The sequence below is a fragment of the Oryctolagus cuniculus genome, chromosome 8 (genome assembly GCF_051225735.1).
Source record: "Oryctolagus cuniculus isolate XC-2025 breed Fujian yellow rabbit chromosome 8, ASM5122573v1, whole genome shotgun sequence".
NCBI classification, from domain to species: domain Eukaryota; kingdom Metazoa; phylum Chordata; class Mammalia; order Lagomorpha; family Leporidae; genus Oryctolagus; species Oryctolagus cuniculus.
The window spans coordinates 6,889,083-6,909,438 of NC_142874.1; the positions used below are offsets into that span (position 1 = coordinate 6,889,083).

The 20,356-nt window shown below is 42.9% G+C and overlaps 1 long non-coding RNA gene across 1 annotated transcript; it reads left to right on the plus strand.

The window, feature by feature from the left end:
• Positions 1 to 5,282: 5,282 nt before the first annotated feature.
• On the plus strand, positions 5,283 to 8,033 carry LOC149124814 (uncharacterized). Its single transcript, XR_016211552.1, has 2 exons — positions 5,283 to 5,469; positions 7,642 to 8,033. It is a non-coding gene; the product is annotated as an uncharacterized LOC149124814 (long non-coding RNA).
• The last annotated feature ends 12,323 nt before the right edge of the window (positions 8,034 to 20,356 follow it).

A 20,356-nucleotide genomic window follows, 5' to 3' on the forward strand; every position in this document is an offset into this window, starting at 1 on the left:
CCCCAAGTGGCCGCTACAGCCGGTGCGTTGAGGCCAGCATGCAGATTCGAAGCCAGGAGCCAGGCACTTCCTCCTGGTCTCCCATGCGGGTGCAGGGCCCAAGCACTTGGGCCATCCTCCACTGCACTACCGGGCCACAGCAGAGAGCTGGACAGGAAGAGGAGCAACCATGACAGAGGCCAGTGCCCCGACTGGGACTAGAACCCGGTGTGTCTTTGTCGCAGGTGGAGGATTCGCCTAGTGAGCCACGGCACCGGCCATGGAGTCATGCTTTCTTAGAGGTAACACAAACTACTTGTGTTACTAGGTGCTGGAGGTGAAAATGCATACAAAATGTGCAGTTGCTACTCTCAGTGAACTTCCCTGAGAATTTAACATAAATAGACAGTTACAGGCCGTTATGAAGTATAACAGTGAATGTTCTAATATAACGGAGGATTCCCTGAGCGGGTCAGCACAGGCAACCTGAGGGTTCCAAAGTTCAGCAAAAGTTTTGAAGGAGAAATGGGCCTTGGGCACAAGAATAGGTTGATAGGGCTTCTATTTCTAGTTGTTAAAGAAATCTCCACACTGTTTTCACAGAGTCTGCACTGATTTACATTCTCACCGACAGTGTATAATTATTACTCTTTCTACACATCTTGGCCAGGATTTGTTACTTTTTTTATAGATTGATTTACTTTTCTTGAAAGTCACAGATACACAGAGAAAAAGAGAGGCAGAGAGAGAGAGAGAGAGAGAGAATTCTTCCAACCGCTGGTTCACTCCCCAGATGGCTGCAAAAGCTGGAGCTGTGTCGATTTGAAGCCAGGGGCCAGGAGCTTCCTCTGGGTCTCCCATGGGGGTGCAGGGGCCCAAGGACTTAGGACATCCTCCACTGCTCTCCCAGGCCACAGCAGAGAGCTGGATCGGAAGTGGAGCAGCAGAGACTTGAACTGGCGCCCACATGGGGTGCCGGCACTGCAGGCAGCGGCTTTACCCACTATGTCACAGCACCTTCTCCTACTCTATCTTTTTACTATTAGTCATTCTGATAGGAGTGAGGCGATATCTCATCATTGTTTTGATTTGCATTTCTCTGATGTCTAGTGATATTGAGCAATTTTTTCATATATTTGTTGGCCATTTGCATCTTTGTTTAAAGATTTATTTATTTATTTATTTGAAAGTCAGAGTTAGAGAGAAGGAGAGGCAGAGAGAGAGAGAGAGACAGAGAGAGAGAGAAAGTCTTCCATCCTTTGGTTCACTCCCCAGTTGGCTGCAACAGCCAGAGCTGCGTCAATCTGAAGCCAGGATTCAGGAGTTTCTTCCAGGTTTCTTAAGCAGATGCAGGGGCTCAAGCACTTGGGCCATCTTCTACTTCTTTCCCAGGCCATAGCAGAGAGCTGGATTGGAAATGGAGCAGCCGGGTCTAGAATCGATACTCATGTGAGATGCCAGCATTGCAGGCGGTGGCTTTACCTGCTATGCCACAGTGCCAGCCCCCATATCTTCTTTTGAAAACTGTCTATTGAAGTCCTTTGCCCATTTCTTAATTGGGTTGGTTGTTTTTGTTTTTGTGTTGTTGTTGAACTTTTTAAGTTGCTTATATGTTTTGGATGTCAATCCTTTGTCAGATAGGTAGCTTGCAAATCTTTTTTCCATTCTGTTGGATGTCTCTTCACTCCATTGATTGTTTCTTTTGCTGTGTAGAAGCTTCTGAGTTTGATATAGTCACATTTGTTTAATTTTTATTTTGTTTCTTGTGCTTTGAAAGTCTTGTCCAAAAAGTTGCCCCTAATACCAATGTCTTGGTGTGTTTCCCCTGCATTTTCTTCCAGCAACTTTGTAGTATCAGGACTTAAGGTTATGTCCCTGATCAATCTGATAATCCAATATTTTAATTCCATTTTTCAGAAACTTTGAAAATACCCTTATATTGGAATACAGAATTATTTTTTAAAATGCAGTCTGCTGGGGCCAGTGCTGTCCTGCAGCAGATTAAAGCCCCAGCCTGCAGCACTGACATCCTATACGGTCCCTGGTTTGTGTCCTGGCTGTCGTCTTCTGATCCAGCTCTCTGCTATGGCCTGGGAAAGCAGTAGAAGATGGCCCACCTCCTTGGGCTCCTGTACCTGTGTGGGAGACTCAGAAGCTCCTGGCTCCTGGGTTCAGATCAGCTCATCTCTGTCCTTGTGGTCATTTGGGAAGTGAACCAGTGGAATGGAAGACCTCTCTCTCTCTCTGGCTGTTTACAGCCCTTGATGAATAAGTTTGACTAAAGAGAGGGAAAGAAAGAGAGAGAGAAATAGGGATGGACTGAGTAGTGTTCTTTAAGAAGGAACTCAGATAATGAAGTCATATAAGAAAAGGAATGAATTTGGGATACACAATTATGGGCCTGGGTTTGTGTCCTGGCTGCTCCACTTCCAATCCAACTGCCTGCTAATGGCCTAGGAAAAACAGCAGAAGATGGCTCAAGTGGTTAGGCCCCTGCCACCCACATGGGAGACCTGGAGGAAGCTTCTGGCTTCTGGCTTCAGCTTGATACAGCCCTGGCTGTTGCAGCTGTTTGGGGAGTGAAGCAGTGGATGGAAGACCTCTCTCTGTCTCTCCCTCTTCATATGTAGCTCTGACTTTCAAATAAATAAATAAATAAATAGACCTTAAAAAGAAAGAACAGTACAGACTCTGTATCTGTGGCTCCAGATATGAAGCAGTACAAATTAGCTTTATGTTACACACTGAACAAAGGAGCTTCAGTGAGCAAAGAGGAAGAGGGAGGTTAGTAGAGAAGAGAGTGGAAGAAACAGAATTAGATGGGCATGTGGCCTTTTGCATACCATCTGCAGTCTAACCTGTTTCAGAGGGAGAGTGAACGTAGGCAAGAATGAGTAGGCACAGATTGTTCACTATTACCAGCACCACGATTTTCAGCAACATTTCTGCAGAGCTTGAGATTTTTACAGCAAAACTGTTAGAACAAACACTCCCAAACAATCTTCAACCACCTCAATCTAACACTCAATTAATTTTAAACATTGGTATAAAGTCTATTTAAACAAATAGACAAAGGCAAAATGATCCCGCGTATGCCTCTATAGTGTGCTTAGCCTCTCTGGTAGAAGTATGACCGGGAAGCCTAATGGCTTTCAAATGTAATTCCATTTCTAATGGTGATCTTGTCACATCTGGCACGGGGACACTGCCGTAAAGCAGGGAAGGTCTCTAGAGTCTTCTACAGCTTATGGAGTCTAAAGGCAGGGACCAGTAAATCCACAGAAATTCTTTACCCTTGAGAACTGTTGAGGACGCTCCTCACCCCTACCCCACCAAGAATATTGACAACCTGTAAGCATGGTCAAGGGGAATAAAGATTTCATGGTAGGATCTGGAAAAACTGAGAGCAAGGCCTAGGGGAATGGGAGGCGTGGGCTGAAGTTCTCTCGCTGCAATATCATTTGTAGCTTTAGAATACGAGGCTGCTCTCTGCCCTTCCTTCATGTCACTTTCTGTGCCATAGTCCGTCAGATACCTGTGGTCGTCCCCTTTCCTTTTATAACAGCAGACATTGGACTCACCAGTGTTAGCTTCTGGAATGAGGCGTTTGTCCAGTGCATCCAGAATGGCACAACAAATAGGTTTTAGTTCAGTCTCAGCCATTTGCTAATATTTTGGAATCATTTTCAGTTTGTCTTCTTCCCCCTGGGTTCTTTCTGTTCCATGCTGCTGGTTATTCTCCAGTGGGCTCTTTTAGTTTCAATCACAGTTTTATAGGAAACAGATGGGAGGTTTCTTTCTTCAACTCTCAGCTCTCCCTCCTTCCCTGCTGTTTTCTTCATTGCTTCTAGCGGTTCTTCGTATGGCTCACCTTGTTCTGCCAGCCTCACCTGGTCCAATCAGATCATCCATGGTGGCAGTGGCTCCTGCAGGGTCTACATGGCAGACAGAAGCTGAAAAGATCTCCAACTCTCTCAGCCTCTCGCCCCGTGTGGGGGCAGCCAAAACTCTATTGTAAGATGTGGAAAATCTGGTCACATTTCTTTGCTGTGGGGGAAGGATTAGAGGAGTTACATTTGCAGAAGGGAGAGCAGACCAAGGATGGAGACTTGATGCTCAAGGAGTGGATGCAGTGGAATTCAGAATGGTGGTGGGGTGGTTTTCTCAGGTATTATATTGTAGTAATTAAAAGAATAGGCTCTGGAGTTCGTTAATCTTTGCTCTGCATTTTAGCTGTGCCACTAATCATGCAACCTTGACTAATTTGCTAAATTATAATAACACCTCCCTCAAGTCAGTTATTATCACATTTCAATACGGTGGTGCAAGTAGAATTCTCTGAGATAGAACTTAGCAACAGACTTTGAGAGAGTTTTGTATAAAGTGAAAGAAGGCACATCAGCAAAGAACAAATGATAGAGAAATGTATGTGTGTGAATTCTGAACTGAGAAAGTTTCTTCTTAAGTCTTCTCCATGTCCAGTTTATTCTTCTCCCTTTCCTTGTTCTTTACCCACCTCCTGCTCCTCTCCTGCTCCTGCTGCTGCTCTTATTAAAGAGACACAGGAGTATAAAAGGCAGATTCATTCAGGATCAGGGATTACTTTCTGAGTGTGACATAGGGCAAGTGGCTTAAGGGTATTAACAAAAAAGACTTAGCTTAAATGGTGAAAAGGTGGAAGAAAGAAATTTGTAGATTAGACAAAAAGGATGGCTTAAAATATCCTTGAAGAACAAGATGTAGGAGATGAGGGTGAAAAGAACTCTGTGGATAGGCATTAAAATCAGAGTAAAAGATACAGATTAAGATTTCATGGATGGCGTGACTGGTGGGTTATGATAAACTTGGCAACAATCTATGTGAAGAGAAGAATTGAAATAAGTGCCAATTTGAAAGGATTTGAGAAGTAGGCATTATTTATGTCAGTTAGATGGTCACATGAACCATGTGCCAACATCTTAAATGAGTCTTAAAAGGTAACCAAATTGAAAGAGACAATGAGGGCGAGTATTTGGCACTGTGATTGACACACTTCTTGGGATGTCTGCATCCCATATCAGAGTGCCCAGGTTCAAGTCCCGGCTCCACTTCCGATTCCAGCTCCCTGCTAATGTGCGCCCTGGAAACAGCAGGTGATGACTCAAGTACTTGGGTGCCTACCACCCACAAGGGAGAGCTGGAGACAGCTTCCGACTCCTGACTTTGGCCTGGCCAGCCCCAGCTGTTGCACATTTCCACACTGGCATCCTACACGTGCTCAGAGTAGAACCTTTTTTTCTTTCTTTGTCTGCTTTCTTACCCTCACAATCTGACTTTTTCGCTTCCCGCTGGTGCTTCTAGGATCACCTCCCAAACAAAACAGGTTCCATGTGCCTTCAGTTCCTTGTTACAGGGAAAGTGAAACTAAGACCACACGGTAGCAAATGCCAACCCTCCTCATATTCCAAAGGCAGGAGCCAGGTCACTTACACAGGACTTGCAAAGGAGCAGGTAAGAACAATTTTTATCCTTAGTTACCAGACTATAAGGACGACGTAGGGGGCCAGGAGTGGGCCTGGTGATAGAGTGAGAATCCCTTTAGAGAGAGTGGCAGGTGTGCCTAGATGGATCCATCAGGGTGCAGGGTTGCGTTCTGCTTCTCCTGGCCTCAAGTCTGACGGTTGGGGTTCCTGAGACATCTAAACAGCTATCTAGATTTCCAGGGAAGTCTGTGCGACACAGAAGCTGAGCTGTGCTTGTTCGTGTTGTGATGGATGTGTGAGGTGTGGCCTTGAATGGCCTGCATGCACACCCAGTATTTCTGGAGGCACAGCATGTAGGTTTCTCATGGTCCAGGAGGTTCTCTGTAAGAGTGAGCTGGTCTTGAGCCTCCGTAAGAGTCTTCTGCTCTGTGGGGGTGAGGAAAGTCTGCCCAGTGCACCTCAGGGAGACCCCTGAAATCATTTGGCTTGGCCCTGCCTAGGCAATCATAGGTGGGACTTGGAACTCCATAAATCGGTAGCAGGCTAACTTTTTTTTTTTTTTTTTGACAGGCAGCATGGACAGTGAGAGAGAGACAGAGAGAAAGGTCTTCCTTTGCCATTGGTTCACCCTCCAATGGCCACTGTGGCCGGCGCGCTTCAGCCAGTGCACCACGCTGATCCGATGGCAGGAGCCAGGTGCTTCTCCTGGTCTCCCATGTGGGTGCAGGGCCCAAGCACCTGGGCCATCCTCCACTGCACTCCCTGGCCACAGCAGAGAGCTGGACTGGAAGAGGGGCAACTGGGACAGAATCCGGCGCCCCGATCAGGACTAGAACCCGGTATGCCAGCGCTGCAAGGCGGAGGATTAGCCTAGTGAGCCACGGCGCCTGCCAAGCAGGTTAACTTTTAAGTCGATCATTTTGTATGACCTGCAAATGATCTAACTACCTGAATGGGGCAGAGACAAAGGTTCTCCATCCTTGAAGGAACACAGGGAATTCAGCAACTTTAAGGAGAATTGGGTTATATGACAGAAGAGGGGCAGGAGACCTAGGTGCTGGAGGGAGGGAAAATTTCCTTGGGGAAGGGCAAGGGAGGAATTGTCACTATGTCACTATAATCCTGGGGGTGGGGGGGGGAGAGTTTAAAAACAGCATGGCCAGAAGACATTATTGTGCAGATTACATCAGTTCCCCTGGGATCAAGGGAGGAAGTGCTTGTCTGCAATGTACTTCCTCCACATAATCCCCACTTAAACTCTGCAGGGGCTCAAAGCAGGCAAGCTATCATGTTGTCCCATTCAACCATTTCCTCCTCTTCCCCAGTGCTTCTGAGGCTGAAGCCAAGGGAAGAGGAACATTTTGTAATGATTATCATTGGCAGATCCTGGGTATTTCAGTTAGATAATATGACACTGGGGACTGAAAGTGATGGCAGGATTTTTATTGTGCAAGAGAGACTTGAAATCCTGGGATGAGAACTAGTTTCACCAAATGGAGCAGCATCCACAGAGACAGTGGGGAAAGAATCTACTTTTTAAATCTGCTTTTGACCTTTGGAATCCCACTTTTCAGCATAACTGGTACAGTCTTTTTTGATATACATAAATTCATATTTGTTCCTTGGTAAGAAGAGATCCAAAAGTCTCAAATCATAGTTGATTAAAACTCATAGAATATTCTGGAAAGATGTGTATCATCAAAATTAATACTAATGATCGCTAGTGAGAAGCTGGGGAATGCTTGCCAACTTTGAATTCTAAATAGATTAACCTATGAATATTTTACTCAACATTTTTAGTCGGACACTTTAGTTCTACAAATGATGATGACCATTGATGTGGGAATCATACGTCATTTTTTACATGATGTTGCTTACAATGGTACATCAAAAGTTTGTTGAAAATAATATCAAAATGCGTCTTTTTGGAAAAAATGGAAATCTAGCAAATTTTTTCATACTGTGCATTTTCTATGAGCTCTTGGAAGGCTGCACATGTCTGTTTTGTGTGGACTAGAAATAACTGTTTAATGAATTGCCCCATTCCTACAAACTGGCTGGCTGCTCTGGCCTTGTTTAAGGCCCTCCACTCAGTGTTAGGGCGTATTTCCATCATTTCCTGTTGGGCTCTCTCCACTTTCTCCTGCCTGACAGTTACTCTTGTATTTCTCCTTGCCGCCCGGTTTCTAAACATGTCCAGCCCAAGAAGGCGAAGTGCGGTGAACTCCTGTCAGGCTGATGGACTGGCTGGCTTCCAGGCTCTGCTTGCTGGTGATCTTGTCGGACCATTACATGCTGATTATGGTTTATTGATGATGCCCGTGAAACCACTTACAGGCCAGCTGCAGCATCTTCGAGCAGCTGAAGCCTCCTGGCTGGTTCCTGTCGTGCACTCCGCTTCTGCTGTCTACACGACACGCTGCTGTATCCGTGATGCTACACCTGATAACGTCCCGAAGGGCGTGCGGTTCTTCTTGGCTGCTTTACTTTCTAGTGTCTGGATGAGTCAGTTCACGTTACTGCCTAAGTGGAATCTTGAAGTCACTGTGTACTCAATGGTATTTTTTTCTGTCATTAATAAAATGTGCCTGTTATACATATTTTCTGACTATAAATACATTTTTGAAGACTATCTTTATAGTTGAAGGTTGGTAGGTGAGTAATTTAAACATTGGAATCATTGAGTATTTAGACTGTTGAGGATGAGGGTGTGTGGATTAAGCTTGGCAAATGTTCACTCTGTTTTATTCGATCTCACAGTTCTAGAAGGATCATGATCATAAATATTCCAATTTGCACATGCCAAAGAATTCATTACAAGAATTTTTCAAAACTTTGTTTTACTTCTAAGACTGAGATAATACAATCTGGAATATCAAGAACTGTTTATTTAGTTTTGTTACCAAAGTTTTTGTGATGTGTGATTTCAAGTTTATGTAATTGCTAGAAATAACTAATCATTAACCAAGAAGTCAACTCCAAAGCAAAGCTGACTACTTGATTTGGTCAGTTGATTCTGTATGCATCTGTTCAAATATTGCCCCATGCCCCCATAAAGGTGTACAAGTATTACATGATAATCAGAATTTTAAAAATGAAGTCAAAAGAGTGAATCCTGAGTGAGTTTAGTTCCAGGCGTGAGCACTTCTATTTTTGAGCCTTACTAATTGGACAGATAATTGCTCAGTGTTACCCTTCTACTTAACATGCTATGCTTACGTTACGTCCTAATAGGTAACAATGCAAGACTCCACGACTGCTGAAATCATACTTAAAACTGGAGTCGGCCGGCGCCGCGGCTCACTAGGCTAATCCTCCGCCTTGCGGCGCCGGCACACCGGGTTCTAGTCCCGGTCAGGGCGCCGGATTCTGTCCCGGTTGCCCCTCTTCCAGGCCAGCCCTCTGCTGTGGCCCGGGAGTGCAGTGGAGGATGGCCCAAGTGCTTGGGCCCTGCACCCCATGGGAGACCAGGATAAGTCCCTGGCTCCTGCCATTGGATCAGCGCGGCGCGCCGGCCTGTAAAAACAAAACAAAACAAAACAAAACAAAACAAAACAAAACAAAAAAAACAAGAAACAAAAAACAAAAAAACAACTGGAGTTGTTCTGGGAGATTCGTGCAGTAAATTAGCTCCTGACCACTAGATGGGGCTGTAAAACCTCTTGCATTATTAACAGGGTGCTTGCGTGCTTGCTTTCCTTGAAGGAAAAACAAAAATTCCCTGAAAATTTCTGAGTCTTCTTCTCTTTCCATTTTAACTCCATCTTCCACTGATGACTGAAAACTGCTCTAGATTCTCCGTGCCATGACAAAGCAGCCTTGCAGTAATGACATGGATGTGTAATCACTCTACGAAACAGACAGATTGCTAAGGTCACTCCACAGTTAATGCAGCTCTCTGCTAATTGTAGTAGGTCCATCACGGTGACATGCTAACCTTTCTTTCTTTTTCTATTCATTGGTCCATATACAACTCATTAGTTCATCTCTTGGGTTGCAGACCACAGCCTGCTTCTGGGATATAGCGGACTATGCCAATGTGAATACACGTGGAGTGAGTGCATCCATCACTAGCGGTGTATCAAGTACAGATAATAGTTTTTCTTTTCCTTTTGTCAGTTCCTGTTGAGACTGACTGTGATAATCAACAGGTCCTGTTCCTCTCGAGTAATGATCGCTACTGAACAATCAGCATTGCCTGTGATTGAAGTATACCATTGGGTCACTTAGCTTTCATCTCTCTCTCTCTCTCTTCTTTTTTTTTTTTTTTTTTTTTTGACAGGCAGAGTGGACAGTGAGAGAGAGAGACAGAGAGAAAGGTCTTCCTTTACTGTTGGTTCACCCTCCAATGGCCGCCGCGGCCGGCGCACCGCACTGATCCGATGGCAGGAGCCAGGTGCTTTTCCTGGTCTCCCATGGGGTGCAGGGCCCAAGCACTTGGGCCATCCTCCACTGCACTCCCGGGCCACAGCAGAGAGCTGGCCTGGAAGAGGGGCAACCGGGACAGAATCTGGCGCCCTGACCGGGACTAGAACCCGGTGTGCCGGCCCCGCAAGGCAGAGGATTAGCCTAGTGAGCCGCGGCGCCGGCCTCATATCTCCTTTTATTTATTTTTTAAAAGAGTCACAGAAAAAGAAAGGGAGACAGAGACTGAACCAGAGGGAAAGAGAGGGAAAGAGAGATGGATCTTCTGGCCACTGTTTTGCTCCCCAGATGGCCACAATGGATTGGGGTGGGCCTGGCTGAAGCCAGGAGCCTGGAAATCCCTCCAGGTCTTGCGTGTTGGTGGCAGGATTCCACAAGCTCGCGCCATCGCCCGCTGTTTGATCAGAGCACTGTCAGGGAGGCGGACTGGAAGCAGAGCAGCTGGCACTCTGGTCAGCTCACGTGGGATGCTGGCTTGTCCGAGGTGGGTTCCTGGTCAGCTCACGTGGGATGCTGGCTTGTCCGAGGTGGGTTCCTGGTCAGCTCACGTGGGATGCTGGCTTGTCAGAGGTGGGTTCCTGGTCAGCTCACGTGGGATGCTGGCTTGTCAGAGGTGGGTTCCTGGTCAGCTCACATGGGATGCTGGCTTGTCCGAGGTGGGTTCCTGTGGCACCACAAGGCCGACCCCTATGTTTGCTTTGAAAGAAAGAGTTATTTCAGTTTGACTTAGAGGCATTTTGACTTTTGCGTATATTTAGTCCGCAAAAAATTTAAGAATCAGTTTTGTATTGAGTAGTTCCTAGTGTATTTCATTGTACCCTCTAATAGGAAACCATACCACTTCGCAGAAAGTGATAATTAATCAATAAATTCTTATTAGGTAAATTATATATTCATGACACCATTATTCTCTATTATATTATGGAAGCAGTGTATTTGTGTCCCTAGCTGTCATTAATGTTTTAATTTATTGAAATATAAAATTTTAAGTTACAATTATTTTTAAATTGTTAGACTTAGTATCCCATATTTATGCCATGTTTTTGGATGTTTAAATAACAGTTAAAAATCTAGAGACAACTGTTGTTCTGCATCATTCAGTTACTTAAATCTGAGAATCACAGACTGTAGTCATTTAATTAAATTGCTTCTTTTGAATCAAAGAACAGGGAGAAATTGGTAAATGAGAAAAAGTTAATTGTTAGTCAAATATTTTTCCATGAAGAATGTTTGTGAATGAAAGCATAATCAAAAGGTTTATTTTTTTAATGAATGTCTTTGGTAGAGTAGGGGAGTAAAGTGGAAGGGTGCTTCATACAGGTCTTGCTTCTAAAATGAGGCAGTCCTGGTAAACCACAGATAAAGAGTGACCCATTAATCTCTGTTGGCGTCCAAGGCAACTCAGCCTATAAAAAGAATTAAGACGATTCCCGGCCTACCAGAGAGGAAACATATTCAAATATGAATTTCATCCTGAAAATGAAATTAACATAATCCCTTGAATGGGACAACAAGAAAAATTCATGACAAAATTCAAAAATTATTAAACAGTAAACAAGAATTACCCACAATCCTATCATTTAAAGCAACTTTCTGAGTTAGATATATGTTTCTACATTTTTTAGGACAAATTGATTTCATTTATCTCTTGCTTTCTTTTCCTTGTAACATGCAGAATTTTTTTTTTTTTTTTTTTTTTTTGGACAGGCAGAGTTAGAGAGAGAGAGAGACAAAGGTCTTCCTTTTCTGTTGGTTCACCCCCCAAATGGCCGCTACAGCCGGTGTGCTGCGCTGATCCGAAGGCAGGAGCCAGGTGCTTCTCCTGGTCTCCCATGCGGGTGCAGGGCCCAAGCACTTGGGCCATCCTCCACTGCACTCCCTGGCCACAGCAGAGAGCTGGACTGGAAGAGGAGCAATCGGGCAGAACCGGCGCCCCAACCGGGACTAGAACCCGTTGTGCCGGCGCTGCAGGTGGAGGATTAACCAAGTGAACTGTGGTGCTGGCCCAGAAATTCTTTTAAAATGTCACTAATTTTCTAAAGTGTAATTAATAACTGTAAAAATTGTGTTATATAGATTTATGATGATAATTTGACCAAGTATCTATTGTGGACAATTAAATGATTTCTTATTAATCTTGACTATTGTAATCAATGATAGAATGGTCTTTTTAAAAAAACTTACTTACTAAAAAGGCAGAGTTACAGAGAGGCAGAGGCAGAGAAAGACAGAGGTCTTCCATCCACTTGTTCACTCCCCAAAAGGCCGCAATGGCCAGGGCTGGGCTGATCCGAAGTCAGGAGCTTCTTCCAGACCTCCCACACAGGTGCAGGGCCCCAGGCACTTGGGGCATCCTCCACTGCTTTCACAGGCCACAGCAGAGAGCTGGACTGGAAGTGGAGTAGCTAGATCTCGAGCTGGCACCCATATGAGATGCCGGTACTGCAGGCGGTGGTTTTACCTGCTGTGTCATAGCCTTGGCCCCTAGAATGATTTATTTAAGTGGGCAGATCTATGGTGAAAGTCTGTTTTGGGAATAATGCTGTATATATCCATTGTCACATAGTGATTACATGGTAAAGTATTTGTGCATGTTGTCTACTCATCTCTGTGTTTTAGTACCATTTTTTACGTAAAAAGGGAAGCCTTGCTCAGCTATCCAGCCCTTCCATTGGGAAGAAGGAAGGTTGGTGAGGGTTTGTTCCGTTGTAGTTGTGAAGAGTCGTCATGGAAATGTGAAGACGTTTCTACCTACACTTTCCTGGGTATTTGAACTCCTTGATTTCCGAGAAGAATCTAGACCTAGAAGGATGAGCACGGAAGCAATCGAGTTTGTGTTACGTGAAGCCGGCGAATCTTTCACACTGAGGAAAGGAATGACTGGCCTGCCACACAGGCCACTCCTGGCAGTGCCGCTGCAAGTGTTTACTGAGTTTCTCTATTTGGCCGTGACTTTATTCAAGGTCCCGTTTGTAGCAAAACTTCCGTAAGCTTAGCTGCCTTCTCTGGAAACATAATGAAAATCATGACCAAAGTCACGCATTGCTCACCGACATAGTATTACCAAGCAGTTGGCATTTGCTCATTCTACTTTAGGTAAAGCTATTTTTTTTAATTTTCTAAAGGACAATTTTTAGCTATTTTTTAAAATTTATTTACTCTTTCTCTTAAAGCAATTCCAAACTATCGAAGTTTACAAGGACAGTAGGAATGATAATACCCATAACTTTCAACCACACTTTTTTTTATTCTCTACCTACCTCGTTGTCTGCCTTCCCACCAATCTACCTTCCTACGTATCTGTGCCTGTGAGCCTGTTGGGAATATACAGAAGTGATGCTGTTCTATTTGAATAGCACTTCACACTGCAGGTTGTTTTAATGTCGACACTCTCATTCTCATGATTTGTGACTCAGCTCCGATCACGTGATTAAAGAGATGTCTCGAGGGTAAATTAGTGTTACTCTTGTCAGGAATATTACTTAGACTTTTGTCAGGAGACACTTTGAAAGTGTGTTGAAATCACTTTTCTCATCAGACTTTCACCAGCTTGTTGTAGAATACATTGAGTATTCTTGTCAAAAATGGTATTATTATTATTTTTGCCAATAACTTTTTTTAAATTTTTTTTGACAGGCAGAGTGGACAGTGAGAGAGAGAGAGAGAGAGACAGAGAAAAAGGTCTTCCTTTGCCGTTGGTTCACCCTCCAATGGCCACTGCGGCCGGCACGTTGCGGCCAGCGCATCACGCTGATCCGAAGCCAGGAGCCCGGTGCTTTTCCTGGTCTCCCATGGGGTGCAGGGCCCAAGCACTTGGGCCATCCTCCACTGCACTCCCTGGCCATAGCAGAGAGCTGGCCTGGAAGAGGGGCAACCGGGACAGAATCCGGCACCCCGACCAGGACTAGAACCCGGGGTGCCTGCGCTGCAAGGCAGAGGATTAGCCTATTGAGCCGCGGTGCCAGCCAACATTTTTCTAATTCCATTATTCCTTACTTACATGAAATGCCAACTAAAAATGCCATTTCTTCCCTCCTTAAATTGCTGAAATCTGGCAGTTGAGCCTCTTTGAGCTAGGTTATACATCATTTTCCACCGTTTTCCATCATCCTGTGGGGCTTATTTTCAGCACATTGATGTTTTCCAGGCTACTGGTGTTTTTCATGCCCCATCCCCCGAGTCAGCCTTTACTCACAGAAGTGGGGAATCTTTTTTCCGCCAAGGACCATTTGGGTATTTATAACATCATTCACAGGCCATACAAAATTACCAGTGTGAAAAGTAAGCCTCTATAGATTTACTCGATTTTGAGTGCTGCCTGCAGATGCCTTGGTACAATCAGACTAAATGATTTCAAGGGCCTTATATTGCCCGTGAACTGGACATTCCTCACCCCTGCATGAGTCTTGGCTCCTATTAGTGTGGAATGGTATTCAGAAAACAAGTTTGGTATGCTTATTGTCACTTACATTCGCTGCTCTTAGCCTCACTGTATTGGCTATTGATTGGGCTAGTAAAAAATAATGTATGTAGCTGTATACATATGAATATGTATATAGGCACAGTTGTATACACACATTGACATTTACGTTCTTTTTTTCACCTTGAATTCACACAGTGCTGTCAGTAGACCCAACTACCCCTAATTGTAGTCCAAACTCAAAAATTCATTCCAACTTTCCTCCTTTATAGTTAGAAACCATTAGAAAGCCAGCGCCGTGGCTCAATAGGCTAATCCTCCACCTAGCGGTGCCGGCACACCAGGTTCTAGTCCCGGTCGGGGCACCGGATTCTGTCCCGGTTGCCCCTCTTCCAGGCCAGCTCTCTGCTGTGGCACGGGAGGGCAGTGGAGGATGGCCCAAGTGCTTGGGCCCTGCACCCCATGGGAGACCAGGAGAAGCACCTGGCTCCTGCTTTTGGATCAGCGTGGTGCGCCGGCTGCAGCGCGCCAGCCGTGGCAGCCATTGGAGGGTGAACCAACGGTAAAGGAAGACCTTTCTCTCTCTCTCTCTCTCTCTCACTATCCACTCTGCCTGTCAAAAAAAAAAAAAAAAAAAAAAAGAAACCATTAGAAATCTTTCATCTGCTTGCTCTTCTCAATACTGTTCTTTTTTTTTTTTTTTTGCATTGGAAATATTTTTTGATTGATAAACTGTTTTCTCTGCTCAATTATTTTTTTTGAACTTTTATTTAATGAATATAAATTTCCAAAGTACGATTTATGGATTACAATGGCTTCCCCCCCATACCGTACCTCCCACCCACAATCCTCCCCTTTCCCACTCCCTCTCCCCTTCCATTCACATCAAGATTCATTTTTGATTATCTTAATATACAGAAGATCAGCTTAGTGTACATTAAGTAAGGATTTCAACAGTTTGCTCCCACACAGAAACATAAAGTGAAAATAATAGATGATTTTTTTTTAAATGATGATGAAATCAGATCAGACCTATTGTCATGTTTAATCCCAGTGAGAGTCAAGTTGGGAGTTGTTAATTTCTTTTTCTTTCTTTTTTTTTTTTTTTTACAGAGGATCAGTTTAGTATGCATTAAGTAAGCATTTCAACAGTTTGCACCCCCATAGAAACACAAAGTGAAATATATTTTTTGAGTACTCGTTATAGCATTAAATCTCAATGTACAGCACATTAAGGACAGAGATCCTACATGAGGACTAAGTGCACAGTGAATCCTGTTGTTGACTTTACAAATTGACACTCCTGTCTATGGCATCAGTAATCTCCCTATGCACCAGTCATGAGTTTCCAAGGCTATGGAAGCCCCTTGAGTTCTCCGACTCTTATCTTGTTTAGACAAGGTCATAGTCAAAGTGGAGGTTCTCTCCTCCCTTCAGAGAAAGGTACCTCTCTTTGAAGACCTGTTCTTTCCACTGAGATCTCACTCACAGAGATCTTTTGCCAGAGTGTCTTGGCTTTCCATGCCTGAAATACTCTCATGGGCTTTTCAGCCAGATCGGAATGCCTTTAGGGCTGATTCTGGGGCCAGAGTGCTATTTAGGACATCTGCCATTCTATGAGTCTGCTGAGTATCCCACTTCCCATGATGGATCACTCTCTCCTTTATTTGTTCTATCTGTTAGTATTAGCAGGTACTAGACTTGTTTATGTGCTTCCTTTGACTCTTAGTCCTTTCATTATGATCAATTGTGAACTGAAATTGATCACTTGGAATAGTGAGATGGCATTGGTACATGCCACCTTGATGGGATTGAATTGGAATCCCCTCGTATGTTTCTAACTCTACCATTTGGGGCAAGTCAGCTTGAGCATGTCCCAAATTATACATCTCTTCCCTCTCTTATTCCTACTCTTATGTTTAACAGGGATCACATTTCAGTTAAATTTCAACACTTAAGAATAACTGTGTATTAATTTCAGAATTCAACCAATAGTATTAAGTAGAACAGACAAAAAAAATACTAAGAGGGATAACGTATTAAGTTGTTCATTAGCAGTCAGGGCTATGCTGATCAAGTCACCATTTATCATAGTGTCCATTTCACTTCAGCAGGTTTCCTTTTTGGTGTTCAGTCAGTTGTCACCGATCAGGGAGAACATATGGTATTTGTCCCTTTGGGACTGGCTTACTTCACTCAGCATGATGTGTTCCAGATTCCTCCATTTTGTTGCAAATGACTGGATTTCGTTGTTTCTTACTGCGGTATAGTATTCTAAAGAGTACATATCCCATAATTTCTTTATCCAGCCTACCATTGATGGGCATTTAGGTTGGTTCCAGGTCTTGGCTATTGTGAGTTGAGCTGCAATAAACATTAGGGAGCAGACCGCTTTTTTGTTTGCCAATTTCATTTCCTTTGGGTAAATTCCAAGGAGTGGGATGGCTGGGTCGAACATTTTTAAATGATGATGAAATCAGATCAGACCTATTGTCATGTTTAATCCCAGTGAGAGTCAAGTTGGGAGTTGTTAATTTCTTTTTTTTTTTTTTTTTTTTTTTTTTACAGAGGTTCAGTTTAGTATGCATTAAGTAAAGATTTCAACAGATTGCACCCCCATAGATTCTGAGGAATCTCCAGACTGACTTCCATAGTGGCTTGACCAGTTTGCATTCCCACCAACAGTGGGTTAGTGTCCCTTTTTCCCTACATCCTCGCCAGCATCTGTTGTTGGTAGATTTCTGTATGTGAGCCATTCTAACCGGGGTGAGGTGAAACCTCATTGTGGTTTTGATTTGCATTTCCCTGATTGCTAGTGATCTTGAACATTTTTTCATGTGTCTGTTGGCCATTTGGATTTCCTCTTTTGAAAAATGTCTATTGAGATCCTTGGCCCATCTCTTAAGTGGGTTGTTGGTTTTGTTTTTGTGGAGTTTCTTGATCTCTTTGTAGATTCTGGTTATCAACCCTTTATCTGTTGCATCATTTGCAAATATTTTTTCCCATTCTGTCGGTTGTCTCTTCACTCTCCTGACTGTTTCTTTTGCAGTACAGAAACTTCTCAATTTGATGCAATCCCAAATGTTAATTTTGGCTTTGACTGCCTGTGCCTCCCGGGTCTTTTCCAGAAACTCTTTGCCTGTGCCAATATCTTGAAGGGTTTCTCCAATGTTTTCTAATAACTTATGGTGTCAGGACGTAGATTTAGGTCTTTAATCCACGTTGAGTGGATTTTTGTGTAAGGTGTAAGGTAGGGGTCTTGCTTCATGCTTCTGCACGTGGAAATCCAGTTTTCCCAGCACCATTTATTGAATAGACTGTCCTTGCTCCAGGGATTGGTTTTAGATCCTTGGTCAAATATAATTTGGCTGTAGATGTTTGGGTTGATTTCTGGTGTTTCTATTCTGTTCCATTGGTCTATCTATCTGTTTCTGTACCAGTACCATGCTGTTTTGATTACAACTGCCCTGTAGTATGTCCTGAAATCTGGTATTGTGATGCCTCTGGCTTTGTTTTTGTTGTACAAGATTGCTTTAGCTATTCGAGGTCTCTTGTGCCTCCATATGAATTTCAGCATCATTTTTTCTAGATCTGAGAAGAATGTCTTTGGTATCTTGATTGGTATTGCATTGAATCTATAAATTGCTTTTGGGAGAATGGACATTTTGATGATGTTGATTCTTCCAATCCATGAGCATGGAAGATTTTTCCATTTTTTGGCATCCTCTTCTATTTCTTTCTTTAAGATTTTGTAATTCTCATCGTAGAGATCTTTAACGTCCTTGGTTAAGTTTATTCCAAGGTATTTGATTGTTTTTGTAGCTATTGTGAATGGGATTGATCTTAGCAGTTCTTTCTCAGTCGTGGCATTGCTTGTGTATACAAAGGCTGTTGATTTTTGTGCATTGATTTTATATCCTGCCACTTTGCCAAACTCCTCTATGAGTTCCAATAGTCTCTTAGTATAGTTCTTTGGATCCTCTAAGTAAAGAATCATATCGTCTGCAAAGAGGGATAGTTTGACTTCTTCCTTCTCAATTTGTATTCCTTTGATTTCTTTTTCTTGTCTGATCGCTCTGGCTAAAACTTCCAGAACTATGTTAAATAGCAGTGGTGAGAGTGGGCATCCCTGCCTGGTGCCAGATTTCAGTGGAAATGCTTCCAACTTTTCCTCATTCAATAGGATGCTGGCTGAGGGTTTTTTATAAATTGCTTTGATTATATTGAGGAATGTTCCTTCTATACCCAATTTGCTTAGAGTTTTCATCATGAAAGGGTGTTGAATTTTATCAAATGCTTTCTCGGTGTCTATTGAGATAATCATATGGTTTTTCTTTTGCAGTCTGTTAATGTGGTGAATCACATTGATTGTTTTGCGAATGTTGAACCATCCCTGCATACCAGGGATGAATCCCACTTGGTCTGGGTGGATGATTTTCCTGATGTGTTGTTGTACTCTATTGGCCAGAATTTTATTGAGGATTTTTGCGTCTATGTTCATCAGGGATATTGGTCTGTAATTTTCTTTCAGTGTTGCATCTTTCTCTGGCTTAGGGATTAAGGTGATGCTGGCTTCATAGACAGAATTTGGGAGGATTCCATCTTTTTTGATTGTTCTGTATAGTTTGAGAAGAAATGGGATTAGTTCTTCCTTAAATGTCTGGTAGAAATCAGCAGTGAATCCATCTGGTCCTGGGCTTTTGTTTGTTGGGAGGGCCTTTATTACTGTTTCAATTTCTGTTTCAGTTATGGGTCTATTTAGGTTTTCTATGTCTTCATGGTTAAATTTTGCTAGATTGCATGTGTCCAGGAATCTGTCCATTTCTGATAGATTTTCCTGTTTGCTGACATGCAGGTCCTTGTAGTAATTTCTGATGATTCTTTTTATTTATATGGTGTCTGTTGTTACATTTCCTTTTTCATCTCTGATTTTATTGATTTGGGTCTTTTGTCTTCTTTTTTTAGTTAGTTGGGCCAATGGGGTGTCAATTTAGTTTATTTTTTCAAAAAACCAACTTCTCGCTTGGCTGATTTTTTGTAGTGTTTTTTTTTTTTTGATTCAATCCTGTTGATTTCTTCTCTGATTTTAATTATTTCTCTTCTCCTACTAGATTTGGGTTTGGTTTGCTGCAGTTTTTCTAGGTCCTTGAGATGCGCTGAAAGCTCATTTATTTGGTACCTTTCCAATTTCTTGATATAGGCAACTATTGCTATAAATTTGCCTCTCAATACTGCTTTTGCTATATCCCATAAGTTTTGATATGTTGTGTTGTTGTCTTCATTCACTTCCAGAAAGTTTTTGATTTCTCTTTTGATTTCTTGAATGACCCAGTGTTCATTCAGGAGCATGTTGTTCAGTCTCCATGTGTTTGCATACTTTCTGGGGTTTCCTGAGTTGCTAATTTCCAGCTTCATTCCCCTGTGGTCTGAGAAGCTGCATGGTATGATTCTAATTCTTTTAAATTTGCTGAGACTTGCTTTATGGCCTAGTATGTGATCAATCCTAGAGAAGGTTCCATGCACTGCTGAGAAGAATGTGAAGTCTGTAGATGTAGGGTTGAAAGTTCTGTAGATATCTGTTAGATCCATTTGGACAATAGTGTCGATTAAATCTGCTGTTTCCTTGTTGATCTTCTGTCTGGATGATCTATTTCTGAGAGTGGAGTATTGAAGTCCCCCAGTACTATTGTATTGGGGTCTAAGTCTCCCTTTAAGTCCCTTAACATATCTTTTAAATAGACCGGTGCCCTGTAATTAGGTGCATATACATTTATAATAGTTACATCTTCCTGTTGAATTGAACCCTTAATCATTATATAGTGTCCCTCTTTGTCTCTCGTAACAGTTTTTGTATTAAGTTTATTTTGTCTGATATTAATATGGCTACACCTGCTTTTTTTTGGTTTCTGTTGGCATGGAATATCTTTTTCCAACCCTTCACTTTCAGTCTGCATGCCTCTTTGTTAGAGAGATGTGTTTCTTGTAGGCAACAAATAGTTGGGTTGTGTTCTTTGAGCCAGTCAGCCAAACGGTGTCTTTTAACTGAAGAATTCAGACCATTAATGTTCAA